We start from the raw sequence: 16,449 nt of genomic DNA, 5'->3' as shown, positions 1-16,449 counted from the left end.
GAGTGGTCGAAGTGTAGATTGGGACTGCAGTCAGTGACGTACTTAGGTCACGAGATCGGACGACAGGGTGTTACCCCCAAATTGGAGAATGTCAAAGCCATCGCTGAAGCACCGCCGCCCAGGAACAAGGAAGAGGTCAGGTCGTTCCTGGGGATGGCGGAGTACTACAGCAAGTTTGTAGTACACTTCGCTTCCAAAACCCACAATTTGAGGCTACTGACCAGAGACAGCACGGTGTTCCAGTGGACACCAGAAGCCCAAGCAGAGTTCGAATTGATCAAAAAGGATGTTATAGGAGCTGTTCCCCTCAAGGGGTATGACCCACAAGGCACCACGGTACTGACGACAGATGCCAGCGACAAGGGCCTGGGCGCGGTACTCATGCAAGACAGAGGCAGAGGGGAAATGGAGACCATCAGCTTTGCGTCCAGAGCATTGACAGATACGGAGAGCAAATACAGTGTGATCGAGAAAGAAATGCTGGCGGTCGTGTGGGCCATGATGAGATTCCGGCAATTTCTGTGGGGAACACGTTTCCTACTCAGAACAGACCACAAACCGTTGGTGAAGGTGCTAACGTCGAGTGGACATGCCAGTGCCACCCCTCGGATATCCAAGATGTCTCTAAAGTTGCTCGAGTTCAGGTATGATGTTGAGTACATTCCCGGAAGCCGGAACCGAGTAGCAAACTATCTGAGCAGGGCAGCTGCCATGGAGCCAGGAGAGGAAGATCCAGTTGGCAGTGGGGAATTGGTAGCTCTAATAGAGGACCAAGAGAAACTGATTAGTCTGCAAGAATGGACAAAGTCATATGAAGAGGACACTGACCTAAAGGAAGCGAAGGGGTACATCGTACAAGGATGACCGGACAAAAGAAGCATGAGAGCAGGCCTCAAGCCGTACTTCGAAGTGCGGGAAGAATTGTCGGTAGGAGACAGAGGGATCTTCATATACCGAGGAGATAAGGTGATTCACCCAAGGACCCTCACCTCAAAACTGATGGACTTGCTACACGAGGGACACCTGGGCATAGGGAAACTCAAGGCACGTGACAAAAAAAATTACTGGTGGCCAGGCATGGACATAAGGGCTGAAAGGCACGTCAGAGAGTGTCCCCAATGTCAACGGGCGGACAAGACATTAAGACCATTGAGACCAGCGATAGGAAAGTTTGATCCTCCTTCAAATCCGTGGGAAGAACTCTCCATAGACATTTTGGGACCGGTCCTAGACGACCAAGGCACACAGAAATATGTGTGTGTGCTTATGGACCGCTATTCAAAGTGGCCAGAATTGAGAGTAGATGAATCCATGGACACGGAGAACATCCTTAAGTTTCTGTCTGAGACTTTCACGAGGGAAGGAATACCTAAATCGATCTTGAGTGATAATGGACCCCAGTTCACGTCGGAAAAATGGACTAAGTTCATGCACAGAAATGGCATCACTGTCAAGCACACCGCAATCTACCATCCGGCCGGAAACGGTTTGGTGGAGAGATTTAACAGGGTAGTGATGGGAGCCATACAAGCGGCCATATCAAGTGGACAGAACTGGGAGAAGGCACTAGAGAACATGGTATGGGCCTACAGAATAACCCCCACTGGTACGGGGTATAGTCCATTTCAAATACTGAGAGGACGTGAACCTTTTACCCACGACAACAGGATTTGGAAGGAAAAGCTGATCACCAGTGAATGGTCCCCTGCAGTGGTGCGGGCCAACCTGGAAAAAGCACAAACAATTTACAGCAACCACTACAACAAACGAAGGAATGTCCAAGGCACAGGCCTGGAGCAAGGAGAGTGGGTAAGAGTAAGATTGGCCACCCTGCAGAAGAAGGGAGACAGCAAATACAGCAAGCCGTTGCAAGTGGTAGAAGTGTATGATCGGGCCGCCTTACTAAGCGACGGGAATGTGTGGTCCCAAGACCGCATGGCCAGGTGTAATAAAGTTTTGGACTGGGAGCCACAGTGCGCCGATTGGGAAGACAAGGAAGGCTCGGAAGTGGAGAGGAATCAAGCAGCTGCGGATCAGCAAATTGGAGTGAGAGTTGGAACGGAAAGTGAAGAAGAAGGAGAAAATGGAAGTCAAGGAGTGGAATGGGACAGGCTGGAGAGAAGCACGCATGAAGGAAGAGTTGAGAATGAAGGGACAGTGAACCCTGAGACGCAGAGTCAAGGGACTATGGAGGACCCAGTCAGGGTCACAAGGAGTGGAAGGCAGGTGGTAAGACCTTCCAGATTTCGAGATTTTGAATTGGACAATGAACTCTAAGTGACTCTTTTTTGTTTAATAAAAAGGGGGAGATATGTAGCGTATCCAGTCTAGTTGTTGCACGTCACGCAGCCGTGACGTGCGACGGCCATATTAGAAGCTGCGCGCGCAGCTCGCAGTGCGCGCCAAGCCCCGAGAGTATCGGAAGCGCCGGCCGGCGCTCCTCTGTAATCTGTTGTTTTGCCCAATAAATAATTTACACCCCAAACCAGCATTGCGCTATTATTTACAACGAAGAAACATTACACATCCATCCATAAAATCTTTATTTCGGTAAAAGTACCATAAAAGCACATGTTAAAACATATAAGAATTGGATGATTGTCACAGCTTATACATGGCAATTAACCCTTTCCATGCGTCGGACGGCCGGCGGCCGTCCGACGTCACGGTGGGCGTGTGCGGAGGACGGCCGGGGGCCGTCCGAACCACACCCACATCGTAAATCACCCGCACCGCGGCGGAATTTTCGCCGCGGTCAAGGGGTTAATTATCACATATTGCATTGGATTTTAAGACAATAAAAATAATACAATTAAAAAGAAAGCCAGTGTGTTAATTTGTTTAAAACAAGAACAGGATTAAGCATTTGAGTCATGTACCCAACTTAACCCTGAGTAATTACAACTCTACGGATACGCCACATAGCTGTCAGAAAATGAGAAACAGCAAAAACAATTGGTCCAGCAGTATCAGTTTTCAGTACTCTAAGCGTGTGCGCACACTGCCGGAAACCAAGGCACAATGGAATAAGCCAGTGTTTCCTCGGTTGGTGGTAAGCATGGCAAAAAAAGAGGACACGTGGCTCCGATTCGCTATCACATTCACACAGAGGGCAATTTTTCGGGGCAGACAATGTCCAATTACATGTGAATGTTCGTAACGGTAATACTCCATGTCTCCACTGCACATACAATTTTCTGGCTACAACAGGGTAAATTATATCCAGAAAGTGTTCATAACAATATGAATCTTTAACCAGAAGAAAGGTAGCAGTTCTAACACAAGGCCATGTTCATATTCTCAGCACGATATACCTTCGTGAGCATTGTGGCCGAGATCTCTTTACAACCCTGCTCCGGATCCGACCATAGGCCAGGGAGTCCCAGCCTGGTGATTTCCTTCTTGATATGAATGAGCCAGAGGATTTTGCATGCGTTCTTACAGTTAAGTATTTCTCTGAGCTCCTGCCTGTAATTAATCAGCTCAGGCGTAACCCAAAGCCGGCGCCAATACCGCAATGGTTTTAAGGCTGGCTCCTCATCAATTGGCATGATACCAATATCAAGTCTTAATGGGAGGAGCGGGGTACTGAGAGGAAGAGCTAGCAAGTTCCTTAAAAAGTTATTCTCAACTCTGGTGATTTGGGTTTTGTTACAATGACCCCATAGCTCACCGCTATACATGCTTGCACTCCTGGCTTGAGATTTATATACCCCCAGGGGTGGGCCAAGAGGTTTAATCGTTGACACATTGGATAGTCTAAGGATCCCACCCGACAGTTGAGCAAGTTTTAATTGGGATTTGGTTTGCTGGGGGTCCCACGACAAGTTCTCGTTTATCGTGACCCCAAGGTAAACAAAAGTGCTTACCCTTTCCAATCTTGTTTTGCCTAGGATGGGGTTAGGTCTTGTGGTTCTGGACGGGTTGAAGATCATAAATTTTGTTTTAAGTGAATTGATCTCCAATCCCCTAGCAGTACAAAATTCTACAAAACCATCCAATGTTCGCTGAATGCCCATTGGCGATCTAGATAGCAAGAGGGTATCATCGGCGAACATTATCGCCGGTACCCTATTCCCTGCTATCTTGGGTGCGTCATTGTTCTGCACTCCATTTAGATGCGCGATGACCCCGTTGACATAGAGGCAAAACAGGGTCGGTGCGAGTACACAGCCCTGCCTTACCCCCCGGTCAACGGGGAATCTAGATGTCAGTTCGCCACTCTTCCCGCATCTAACTTGGGCAAAATTGGCCTCATGTAGCCTCATCAGGACTGTAAGGAGATGGATGGGAATACCCAACTCAAGAAGGACACTCCAGAGTTTACCCCTGGGTACAAGATGAAAGGCAGAGCAAGGGTCAACGAACACCATATAGAGGCTGCCACCCTCTATATGCACCATTTTCCAGTGTAGAAGCACTAGCCGAAAGATTTGGTCCAAGGTGGAGGTGTTCTTCCTAAAGCCTGCCTTGTAGGGGCTGAGTATTGCAAACTCCTCCATCCAGTCCTGTAGCCGTTCCAAAATAAGTCTCGCGAAGATTTTCTGAAGGACGTCAATGAGACTTATAGGTCTATAGTTGGAAGGGAGGAGAGGTGAGCCCTTTTTAAAAATAGGAGCTATCTCTGCTCCCAGCCAAGTACTGGGGAGAGCCATGCCTCTTAAGATTGCATTAAATACAGTACGGAGATAAGGACGCCAGACTTTCGGCTTATGCTTTAAGAGATCGCCCGGAAGTTTATCCAAACCGGGCGCTTTATTTCAGGCAAGTTTATTAATGGCAGTACACACCTCGGCCACCATTACTTCACACACCTCTGACTGAGTGGTATATGGGTTAAGGGAAAAAGAATTAACAAATTCATCTGGGGGGACCTCACTAGAATACAAAGTCCGGAAATGGCCTTCCCAGACTTCTGGTGCTAGGTTGGGTTCTACAGCTGTTTTTGAATGACCTGTGCCGGTGTTAATAATACACCAAAATGTTTTGTAATTTTTGGCATTTAGGGCAGAGGATAAACTAGTCCACTTTTTCCTCGTCCCACTCTTCCTTCACGCACTTAGTTAGCCTTTTGTAATGCGCCCTCCTTTCTTTTAGTAGTGTTCTATTGTTGTCTTTAAGGGCCATCACTAGATCTGACTTAGCCCTCCTGCACGCCTTATTATACCATGAAGAGCAAGGGACCCTATTAACCTTCCTGGGCACCCTGGGATTCAGTACCTCTGCTAGACTAGTTACAAGATCCCCATGGAGAATCTCTAGCTGTAATAGAGATTCCACGGAGGATGGTCGATCAGCTAGGACTGCAACCTCAGAGAGAAAGGGAATTGCCAGGTTGTACAATTTTGCTATCTGTTCTGGTTTTTCCCTAAAACTAGACCATCTGACTCTGCCCTGTTACTGGTCAGGGTGAGATTATTATTATAATTATTACTATTATCGCCATCACCCATCAAGGGAGCTCCGCTCCTAGCAAATTTGGGCAGGCCCATTTCTAAAATTAAGGCGTTGTGGTGGCTGTCCACTCTAGTCATGACAGTAAGATCAATTGCCATCGGCCATAGCCTAGTTTCCAGCAGAATATAATAAAGATGTGACATTTGTCCCAGTCTATTATATGTACATTTGGCTGGGATGTCCGAGGGAGTATGGCCATCACATGCTCGTAGGGAGTGAGTGATGGTTAGTGCCGTAATTTGTATGGCTAGTGGGGACCATGCCCTGGCAAGCGGGGCCTGGGTCATGGGAATTGACCAGTGGTCAGCCTCTGCCATCAGAGCACCTTCGTTGAGACCCTCTAGGGGCTCAAAATTGCAGTTCAAATCGCCCCCTACCACTATATGACAATCGTTCGGGATAGTTGAGATAAAAGTGGAGAGATCATTGATAGTACAAGACTCTCTGTCTATGCTAACAGGACATGAGTAGACATTAATCAATGTTAGCTTATAGGCATTTGGCCAGTCAAGAACTACACATTGGATATCTCTGGAGTGAGTAGTGAGTGTTGTAGCTTTGCACCCCAGGTGAGATCCTACCCAGATTGTGAGACCTCCAGAGGGACGGCCTCTCCCTTGCCACAATGCCGGAACATAAAAAGAGGCGAAGCCCACCCTGAATTGCTCTGTGCGCGCCCAGGTCTCCTGGAACAGACACACATCATTTTCATCCACAAAGGATCCCCATTCTTAACAGGAAAGTTTATTAGATAATCCTGCCAAATTCCAGGAAAATAGTTTTATTGTCTCTACTTTTGGGCCCCAATCTTTTCTCTTATTTTGCTCCACATTTACCTCCTCAAGCAGGCCTGCTTCACCCATAGGACTAGACATATGCTGGCCTTCCCCAATAGGGTCGGCTACAGTCTACCTAAGGGGTGGGCAGTTACTTACAGCAACTAGAGTCGATATAGCCGCCTCATGGCTTCCGCCCTTCCTGACCCCTGTTTCTTCCTGCGTCCATCTAACACAATCATCCCCCTCTCCCAACTCTGGCTCATAATCTGCCTCATTTATGCCCCCAGTACTACTATCCGGTTGACTCGGGCTCAGTCAATCCACCATGTCTAGGCAACTAAATCTGTTATGTAAACAAACAGCCTCGGTTGACTGGGATTCTCTAAACTTTCCCTGGCTAGTACCTATCCCTACTGAGGGGCCTACTAAGTTCCTTGCTGTATCTTTGCAAGAATTGAGGCACACTAGGGCCGGGAAATAAAAATATGAGAGGGGGAGAGACTGAATAGGTGACGCGGGTATAGGCTGTGTCCATTGACATATATGGGACACTGTCTGTGTGTCCCTAAAGTTAATTAGGACACAGTCTCATGTGTAATCCTTGGTTCTGTGGCCCACCCATACTACCCTTCGAACATGCAGATTTTCACTGGTTACGTTTGGCGGTAATGGTCTATTTTTATTAAGCCAATCAGTGACTTTATTCTTTAGTGAGGTGTGTGTCTCCTCAGTATCATTCGTCAACGGTGGTACCCCTACTAGAACTACAACAAGAGGGCTGCATTTGGGGGGTAGATCAATTTGCATACTTGGTGTTTGGAAGGTACGCTTAGGGTTTGGGACAACATTCTGATTATTTCTAGATTTATCCTTCATTTGGGAGTGCCTGTCTGTAACATTCGTAACTGGCCCAGATTTAGCCAGTTGTAGACTCCCAGCCCTCTGATCCCACTTGGTCGGCCTATTCGTAACAGTCCCAGGTTTAACTGGTTGCAGGCTCCCAGCCGCCTGGGCACTTTGATCGCCTAGCATTGCCATTAATCCGCTTATGGGGTTGGCACCAGGGGGCGTTGAAGATGAATGCTCAATATTGGCATTGCTAAGGCTTGTTGGGGCGCTAGCAATCTGGCCTAGGGCATTAGTGAGCGTTAATACATTTGCTTCAATGGCTGACATTCTATTCATTAAGGGCATTAAGCAATCAGCAATGATAGTCCCCACTTTCTCCCAAAAATCACTGTTCAGGGTAACCACAGGGACCACAGGAGTGTCAGGGGTAATCGGAGTCAATGAAGATGTCACAGACTCAGACATTTTGTTCCACTGTATTCTGACCCTCTGCTGCTAGCCTTGTTGTCCTTGCTCCAATGGGACCATTTTCCTTTTGTTGTCCCCCTGCCCTCTTTTTGTTTTTAGGACCTTGCTTATCCTTTGATGGTTCCTTCCTGCACTTATCGGAGGCAGTCTTAGACCTAGTTATAGCACAGGCTGATTGGTCAGGTGATTTATTTTCAATCACAGAGTCCCCCAACGTATTCGACATGGCGTTACCCAGCAGCAGTGGATCATCAGTAATGGTGATGGTGACCTGGGAGGGTAGAGAATCTCCCACATGTCCGTCCTCCATTGGGCAATTCACTGGCCCGGGCCCAAGTGATAGCCATTGTTCTGTTACCGCAATTTCTTGGGCAATCACATTAGAGACTCTTGTGATAAAGTAATACAATGTTCCCATGCCCCCCCCCCCCTTAGGCCCTTTCTTTTCCTTTACTACTCCACTTGCCATGGCTGAAAATGCAACCCTCTACAGAGATTAACTGGTTTCAAAAATCTTTGTTCCAAACTGTTGGTCTTACCGTTAGATGTAAGGCTGCCCTTTGTCCCAGTGAAAAAGTTAGAGGGTAGGCCCGGCCCAGCCTGCTCCGGCCTCGAACGGGCTAAAACGGGCCCGCCCTTGGCCCAGGCTTCGCCCGGCACACGCCCGCACGCGTCCCACGTAGCGAAAGATATAGGTTGACCGTGATAGGGGGAGGATCGCGGTGATGCTTGGCTGCGGGGGCTCCTGGAAGGTGAAGTCCCGCTCTCCCGCTGATCCCAGGCACCAGTCAACAGCCGCTGCGAGCGGCCCCCGCGGAGCGGGGGCTGTGAGCGGTTAAGAGGCTGCGGGGGGAGGAGCGCGGTGAGTTTTGGCTGCGGGGGCTCCTGGAAGGTGAAGTCTCGCTCTCCCGCTAATCCCAGGCACCAGTCAACAGCCGCTGCGAGCGGCTCCCGCGGAACGGGGCCGCAAGCGGTTAAGACACTGCGGGGGGAGGAGCGCAGTGATGTTTGGCTGCGGGGCCTCCTGCAAGGTGAAGTCCCGCTCTCCTGCTGATCCCAGGCACCAGTCAACTCAACAGCCGCTGCGAAAATGTAAAACTAAAATTATTCAAAGCATTTAATATACAGCTATACTTCTGAAAATGTGGGAAAATATTAAAACATGAAATAAATGTGTATTACATTGCTTATTATTTAAAATATTTGTATTTTAGGAAAAAATAAAATTTCTGAAATAATTATGTTTAAAAAATGACACCCAGTAACACTTTTATTTTTAGTAAATATGTATTATATTTGCTGAAAAGTTCTTTGCAGAATGTATTCAAATTCATTATTATTCTTGAAATTCATTCCATGCAACTATCATTCCAGGCAGCTCCCACCACAAAAACCCTCCCATGTGGACTTCCAGGCCCAGCAGGTCAACAGGAAGCATTGCTGGGCAGATTTACAAGGACTGGCGCATCCCTGCATATCAGCAGGGATGCACCAGACAAGATGCGTCATGCAAGTTTACCCATGCGCCACCACAGATGTGCCGGATTTACAATGCGGCGCATCGTGGCGCAAGGATAAACAGATGGTTGACGCATCTGATGGCGTAAGTGCGGCACATTACTGGAGTTGTGTCGCAAGCGTGACGCAACTCCAGCAATGCTCAGGCGCTGCCCATACCTAACATGCTGCATCATGCCTTACGCCTGCTTCAAGCAGGCGCAGGGTTTTGATGCAGCAGCGTCGGAAAAGTGACTCAGTGAAATCTTGTAGATTTCACTGCGTCACTTTTCTGAGGCTTTTTCTGACGGAACACCCACCCTGCATACATTAAATCTGACGCAGGTTTAATATGGCGCAGGGCTTTACAACGTGATGCATCTCCCTAGATGCGTTGCGTTTTAAATATGGCGCAACATGGCGCATGGTTCACGCCACCACTGCGTCACAGAAGTGACAAAACGGCGCCGTAAATGTGTCCATGGGCTTGTAAATCTGCCCCTAAGTGGGACATGCCTAACACTGAGCCCGCTTACAGCCACTTTCCAGCCTCCCTGCCATAAACATGACAGCTAATTAGGGACCATGAAGGATCCCCAGTGAAATGTCTCCTTGAGGCCCACACTGCCTCCTTTCACCTCACTCAGCAGAGAGTTGCCCCATTGGCTGAGTCTGGGCCTGGCGAACCAGGACTTCCGAGGGGTCTTACCACAGCACTGATGACTGGTACACCTGAAGTGCACTATGCTGGAGTCAGCTGGGTTGAGACCCATGACAGCTGCCCTTTCGACAACCCACAGCAACTTCCCAGACAGAAGTGGCAAACATAATCCCAAACTGAAGCGCAGGGTCCCTTCCTCTTGGATAGGGTGCACCTGGCCACCTGGTGCCACCATTGCGGGCGCACCAGTCTGACACACACCCTTGCCATGGGCATCCACCCCACTGGTGAACCCACCAAAAGTCTTCTGGGTAGAGTCTTTGTCAACTGCTCATGGCACAGCTCAGACCAACCTCTGGACAGAAGTGCCACCACAATCCCAGAATAAAGCACAGGGTTCCTTCACCTACAATAAAGCACACCTGGTCATCGGATGTTCCCACAGAGGGTGCAGCCACCTTCTGCACCATCACACCATCACACTGTGTAGGGTGCTACACACACCAGCTGAGAAGCAAGCATCAGACCTCTTCATATCACCATGATTTTTAGCAAGCCCATAGACCACCATTCTCTCTCATGAAAGCACAGAAAGAAATATTTGTCACAATTCAGCATACCGAGAAGGTGTGCTATAAAGTCTATCTCTGAACTTCAGGAAGGCATTCATAATTTCATCTTCTTAGGGCACTGAAGCACTCACACCATTGTGAGTAAGCCTTTGTGTAGGCTTTGCAATAAAGGAAATGTTGGGGATTCTCTGTATATAGTAGCCACGCATTCCCAATATCATTCTCACCTCTTACATCCCTCTTTTGTCTTTGAAGTAGATCATCAAGGGCAACTGCAGATTTTACAGATTTTTTTATGATCTGATTAAAGATTGAGGGGCTTATTGTATTTCCCTGTGGGATACAGTACCTGATGAGGACTTTATTGCTGAATCAAAAGGTGAAAATACATTTACTATCCTCATCAAGAGAAATGGAAGGGAATACTTGGCACAAATCAATGACTGTGAGCCCTTCTGCATCTGGTGGGATTTGAAACAGAATTACTGCTGTATTCTGCACCACAGAACAACCTGGTTAGACAATTTAATTTACTTTCTGGAGTTCTTAGACTACTCTTAATTTGCCACTACATGTTTTAATGCCCATTCAGACGAGTGGCACTGACACCTAAGCGCCTCCATCAGAAAGGCCTGCTCCAACATGTTTTCAATCAGAGGCTTCAACCCTTCCTTACCTTTGTGAATAAGGTTGAACTGAGGAGTTTACGGATAAACTGCATCTGATTTTAATATAATCTTCTCTTTCCCTGCACATTTAATCATCTCAATCTCTTTACCCATGATTGCTATACCTCATCTTTGACTAATAGTCTGATTCACAAAGGTAAACTTAAACGTTTGTGTAATTTCTTGCAATTTAATAAGCAATTTTAGGAGTAGTATCATTACGACTGCAGAGTCCCCATGTTACAAGCTAGCCAGTCATAAAGATAGGTAAGGTGTCAGTTTACCTTTGTGAATCAGACTCTTTGTGTCTAAAATCAGGAGGCAAATCCTCTTTTGAATGAATGAATGAATTCTTTATTACCCCTACGATTACATAAAATATTTACAATAAAAACACATTAAATAAATAAAATAGAGTGCACCATGCCTGCACTCTATATTACAATAGGGTAAAATTATGAAGACACTCCTGAACACAACAATGATTACTTTGTCCTATAAAAATCCTTTCTTTGATAGTGTTTATCAGTCATTGTTGACAGATCTAGTTAAGACACCTACAAGGACCCGCTTTCACTTATAGTCTATTTAACCACACTGTGGGCCCCTAAGTTAGATGACTTCCACCAGGACTAGAGCGTCAGCTGATTTTGATACTGGGAAGTGGAAGCCGCAGGATCTGCGACCGGTAGCTGGAGGTCAAGAGTTATTCTTATTTGATGAGCTAATTTGCCGACTCTAGCAAGAAGGCAAGTCGTTGTTTCCGCAAAGCATCAGTCCGAGGCGTCCCTACACATTTTCAAGGCTTTAGTGCTGGCTGCAAAAGACAATGACGGTCCACGGCTAGTTTTAGGCAACAACATAGAAGGTGTGGCCAAGATTCCCTGTGGTAATTGCATAACTGTCAGGAGACGTCATTGTCTTTTCATGTCTATTTTGGGTTGAAATCCAGAATCCTAAGGGCGGTGAAATGGAAAAACAGGATTTTCCTTCTAGCTCGGGCTGAGAGAGGATCACACAAGTAGGTTTGAGCTTTCCCCGGGGTGTATGAGTTATTTAACGGGAAAGTGAGAAAATTGTATCGGAGTGAGGATTGATCCAGTTCAAAGGAGAGAGTCTGAACTTGGCGTTTTATGGCCAGGGCTGGACTGGCTACCGGGCGTTTTGGTGTGCTGCCGAGCTGGGGACTAATTTCACTGTGGTTGGGGCTGATTTCGTAGATGAGGACCTGCGTGTGCTTCAAAATAAACAAAGGAAAACCAATGTTTTTCACCACACGCAGGTCCCCATCAACGAAATCAGCCATCAGCGCGGCAGCACACCAAAACGCCCGGTCGCCAGTCAGGCCCTGTTCACGGCTTTAGCCCCACTGGAATAGGGGATTTCATGGATGGGCAAGCTCCCTGCCTCTATTTTCAAATGATGTATGGCTTGGCCCAGCTTCATGTTCCACGTAGAACCCTCTGTCCTAAAGATCAGCTTCAAGGAGTGTTTAAGATTATTTTCTGGTGCTTTAAGTGCTCTGATATAATATTTTATTAGGTCCCATTGAAGAACCAAGTCCGGTCTGTTTAGGCCTATTTCCATAATTAGACTGGTGTTTGAGCATGTCTAGGTTCCTGCAGCACTGTTTTGTATGATTTTACCTGAGCTGCATTGATAACTTTCATTAAGGTGCCTGGAAAGGCCAAGTGGCTGTAAGTAATAGTTGTACAAAAGGGGGTGGTGATGGACGGAGCATCTGAACCAATCAAACACTCACACCCAGTCAACAGATCTGGGTTCAATCCATCACCGTTCTTTAGCCCACTCTGCCACCCCAGTTCAGACATGGCCATATGCAAATCAGTCTGACCCTGCAAGCCGGGCTGAAGACGGCTGAAATGCCAGAAACCGGTCCTCGGAAACTTGTTTCCGGTCCAGGGAAGGCATGGCTTGGCAGTTCGGGCTGGACTGTTCCCATGAGGCACAGGGTTATGCCTGAACTGGGGTGGCAGAGTGGGCTAAAGAACGGTGATGGATTAAACCCAGATCTATTGACTGGGTGTGAGTGTTTGATTGGTTCAGATGCTCCCACCATCACCTCCCCCTTTTGTACCACATAAGTATTAGTGGGCATTAGTTTGGCCCTGAGTACAGTGAACCTGGGCTGTATCGATGGACTAGCTAGACGATAGTTCAGTCGTCTAAGAGCCAGAAATATTTTGTTGATTCATGGCCTTAGTTCCCTTATATGTTTGGATGCTCTGGCCCGCTCTGTTAACCAGACCCCCAAATAATTGTAGGCAGTAGTTGTTCTGATTCGATGCTCGCCAAGGTACCATGTTGCTTGCTTTTTATGGGGGTATTTACCAAAGATAATTATCTTTGTTTTGTTTTCATTGATTTGCAGACTATTTTCCTGGTTGTAGGCTGCCAGGCTTTTTAATGCTCTATGGTGATCCATGATCACTGTGTCATCTGCGAATTGGAGAGTGTCCAGGGTCATCTGGCCCAATCTTGGAGGAACTAAGCAAGCGTCTTTCAGAGTGGGCCCAAGGTCTGCCTTGTATAGATTAAATAGAAGCAGGGCCAGAACTCATTCCTTCTTTAGCCCAGTGTTGGTGTAGATTCCTGAGATTACCGATGTTGGGGTTAGTTTAACCTGAAGCCATGTCCTCTCAGAGGGCTTTTATGGCCATTAAAAGGGGGGTATGGATCCCCCAGGCTTCAAGTTTTGCCCATAATTGACAGCAATTAACCCTGTCATAGGCCGTGGAGTAGTCTATGAAACAGGGGCGGCTTTTTTCTCGTTGCCACTTTCTTCAAGAAGTAGGATGGCACTAAGATGCTGTCCATAGTGGAGCTGTTTGCCCTGAAGCCAGTTTGATAAGGTGGGAGGATGCCATTCTTGTCCAGCCAGTCTTCTAGGTCCCTTAATAGTTAGCAGGCGTAGATCTTTGCTTTATGTCCAAGCAGGGCTATAAGCCTGTAATTGGCTGGGTTCAAGAAGTCACCCTTCTTGAATATTTGACTCAGAATGTAGCCTTTCCAGGATTGAGGAACCGTTGCTGCGGGATATAAGTGATTTAATAGTGGAGTGAGGGTGGATGTGAAAAAGGCTGGTACTGATTTAAAGACTTGGGCCGGGATACCGTTTGGTCCTGATGTCCCATTGGCTCAGGTAGGCTTGATGGTCCTGGCGATCTCACCCACTGTATATACTTCGAAGTAGCTGGGTGCTATGTGTTCTCCCTGTGCCTATTGTGACTTGTTAGCTGTGGGTGAGGCCTGGGCCCATTCTGTACTGGAAGGGCCCTCCTTTGTCGGTGCGCCTATATACAGCTCCTTCACATACTGTTTCGACACATTGCACTCAATGTTGTTCCCTTTAGGTTGGGCTGTGAGAACGCAGGCTGCTAATAAAGCTCCATAGCTAGCCGTTGTCTTTGCTTTCTATTAGTGAAAACACTTTGAGCCAGTTTCTTTCCTTGTGGGATCTCTTCAGCTCCCACACTTTCTTTTTATATGTGGTTCGCAGGGCCGAGATTGAAGCCGACTGAGAGAGCGGGGTTCATTCCTTTTTGCCTTATTAGCCTTTCTGAGCTCACATTTTCATTGTTTCAAACATTTCTGTACTCTATTTTCCGGTGCCAATTGAATATGTATATTGATATTTCCCAGTTAACGCTGTGGGGCCATTGTCAGCGTTTCCCAAAGATCAATGATGTTCTTAGTTTGCTGAGTCTAGAATGCCACTTCCCTTCCAGTTACATACTCCATGAGGTTGGTGCTTAGGTTAACAGTCCATTTTAATCTTTTGAGTATCATATGTCAATATTCACCAAGGGTTGCACCAATTAATTCCAGGCTATCTGCTGATTCTGGGACCAGATTGAAAATTCAATGGAGTGGCTTATGGTCGCTTTCGTCTCTGTCATCCACTGCAAAGTTGCTCAGTTTAAGTGCCTCCTCTTTTGTGATTAAAACATAATCTATGGTAGATATATTCCTGAAAGTCGGCAGTGGGCTCCATGCAGGACAGCTGTTTGTTGTTTATTTCGTTGGTGTATAGAAGCTTAATGTTTTTGAGAAGAGAGAGCAGTAAGCCCCCCTTCTTCCCGCAGCTGGGTAACACTTGAACTTGCTCTACACCCCTCGTATTGAAATCTACAGCAATTATCACAATGCATTTCTCAAATCTTATGAGTATGTCTTCTAGGATGTTAATGAAGGATTACAAAGCCTCTTTAGTTTGAAGTTTTTTTTGGTTAATATAACAATTAATTAATAGTGGGGACTGGTACTGTGGTCCCTTTATGAGCTCTTTGTTTGTAATTGCTTGGAGATCTGATGTTTCTACTTTTATAACTGTTGTTTTGAGTTTGCGTGCATGATTTAGGGAATATGGAAGCCACCAGATGGACGACTAAAGATGTTGTTTTTGATGTCAGGTTTGTATTGTTCGTAGAAGCCCCTCTTTGGGGACTTTGACATGGCCCAGGTCTCCTGGAAACACAAAATGTCCCCCTTTGCAAGATAGTCTTGTTTAACCTTGTCATTGAGGTGAATACTTAGCCCTGCGATGTTCCATGAAATTAGGTTTAATTTGCCTTGTTCTCCAATACGTGGGGTTGGACATCCTCTGCAGTCATTCTCGTTTCTTTGGTTAGGGACACTGTAGCCGAGACTTCACCCTGTGGGCCTGCTCTTACTGAAGCAGCTGCACTCTACGCTGCGTATCCTTGTGCGTGATGTGGATTTTTATTGGGGTTCTTGCTCTACCAATTTCTCTCTCTCACCTAGATATTTGTTTGCGGTGCCTTTGAGGATAGATGCAGGTTTCCCCTGGGCATGTTTAGGTATTAAAATGTGAGGATATTTTGGCATACTGTGTGTGGTAAATTCAAATCCCCATTCTGCAAGACGAGAGGCTTCACCAAGGACGGCCAGTTGGACTTGCTGTTGAGTGAAGCCGACTATGGTGGTGTCAACATGGTTATGCCTCTCCATGGTTCTCAACTTTATCCACTCTATGTTGTCTTAATTGATCATTGCCAGAGCGTCAACATGACCCAGGAAACATAAGATGTTAGATCTATTCAGAATATCATAGGAGCCTTTGGCATTATATCTGGGGGTGAGCAGCACCTCGTAGATTGCTTGGTCGTAGTTAGTGTTGGGGTGCACAAGGTCGAGGCGGCCTTCCACGGAGCAGGCCTTGCAAGGATCAAATTTGATTGATTGTTGTGGATATCACTTGCCAAGATTCTGTCTGCTGTCCAATTAGGCTGTCCGGCCCGTGTTTGGTCGATGTGCTGCACAATTTGATTGGATGTGGATCGTTGCATCGAGCTTTGTTGGAGCTCTAGGCCTGGGAAGGTGGTGGCCCTGGTTTGGGTGCCAGCGGTCTCCTGGGGTGTAGTCTGCCGAGCAGCCTCTACTCGGGTCGGCAATGTTATTTGCCCTGCTAATTGTGGGCTCTCCTCTGAAGGTGTAGGCTGCCGAGCAGCCTCTAC

This window comes from Lissotriton helveticus, chromosome 11 (genome assembly GCF_964261635.1).
Source record: "Lissotriton helveticus chromosome 11, aLisHel1.1, whole genome shotgun sequence".
Classification (NCBI taxonomy): domain Eukaryota; kingdom Metazoa; phylum Chordata; class Amphibia; order Caudata; family Salamandridae; genus Lissotriton; species Lissotriton helveticus.
The sequence above is the reverse complement of the archived record's forward strand: the minus strand, read 5'-3'. Positions refer to the sequence as shown.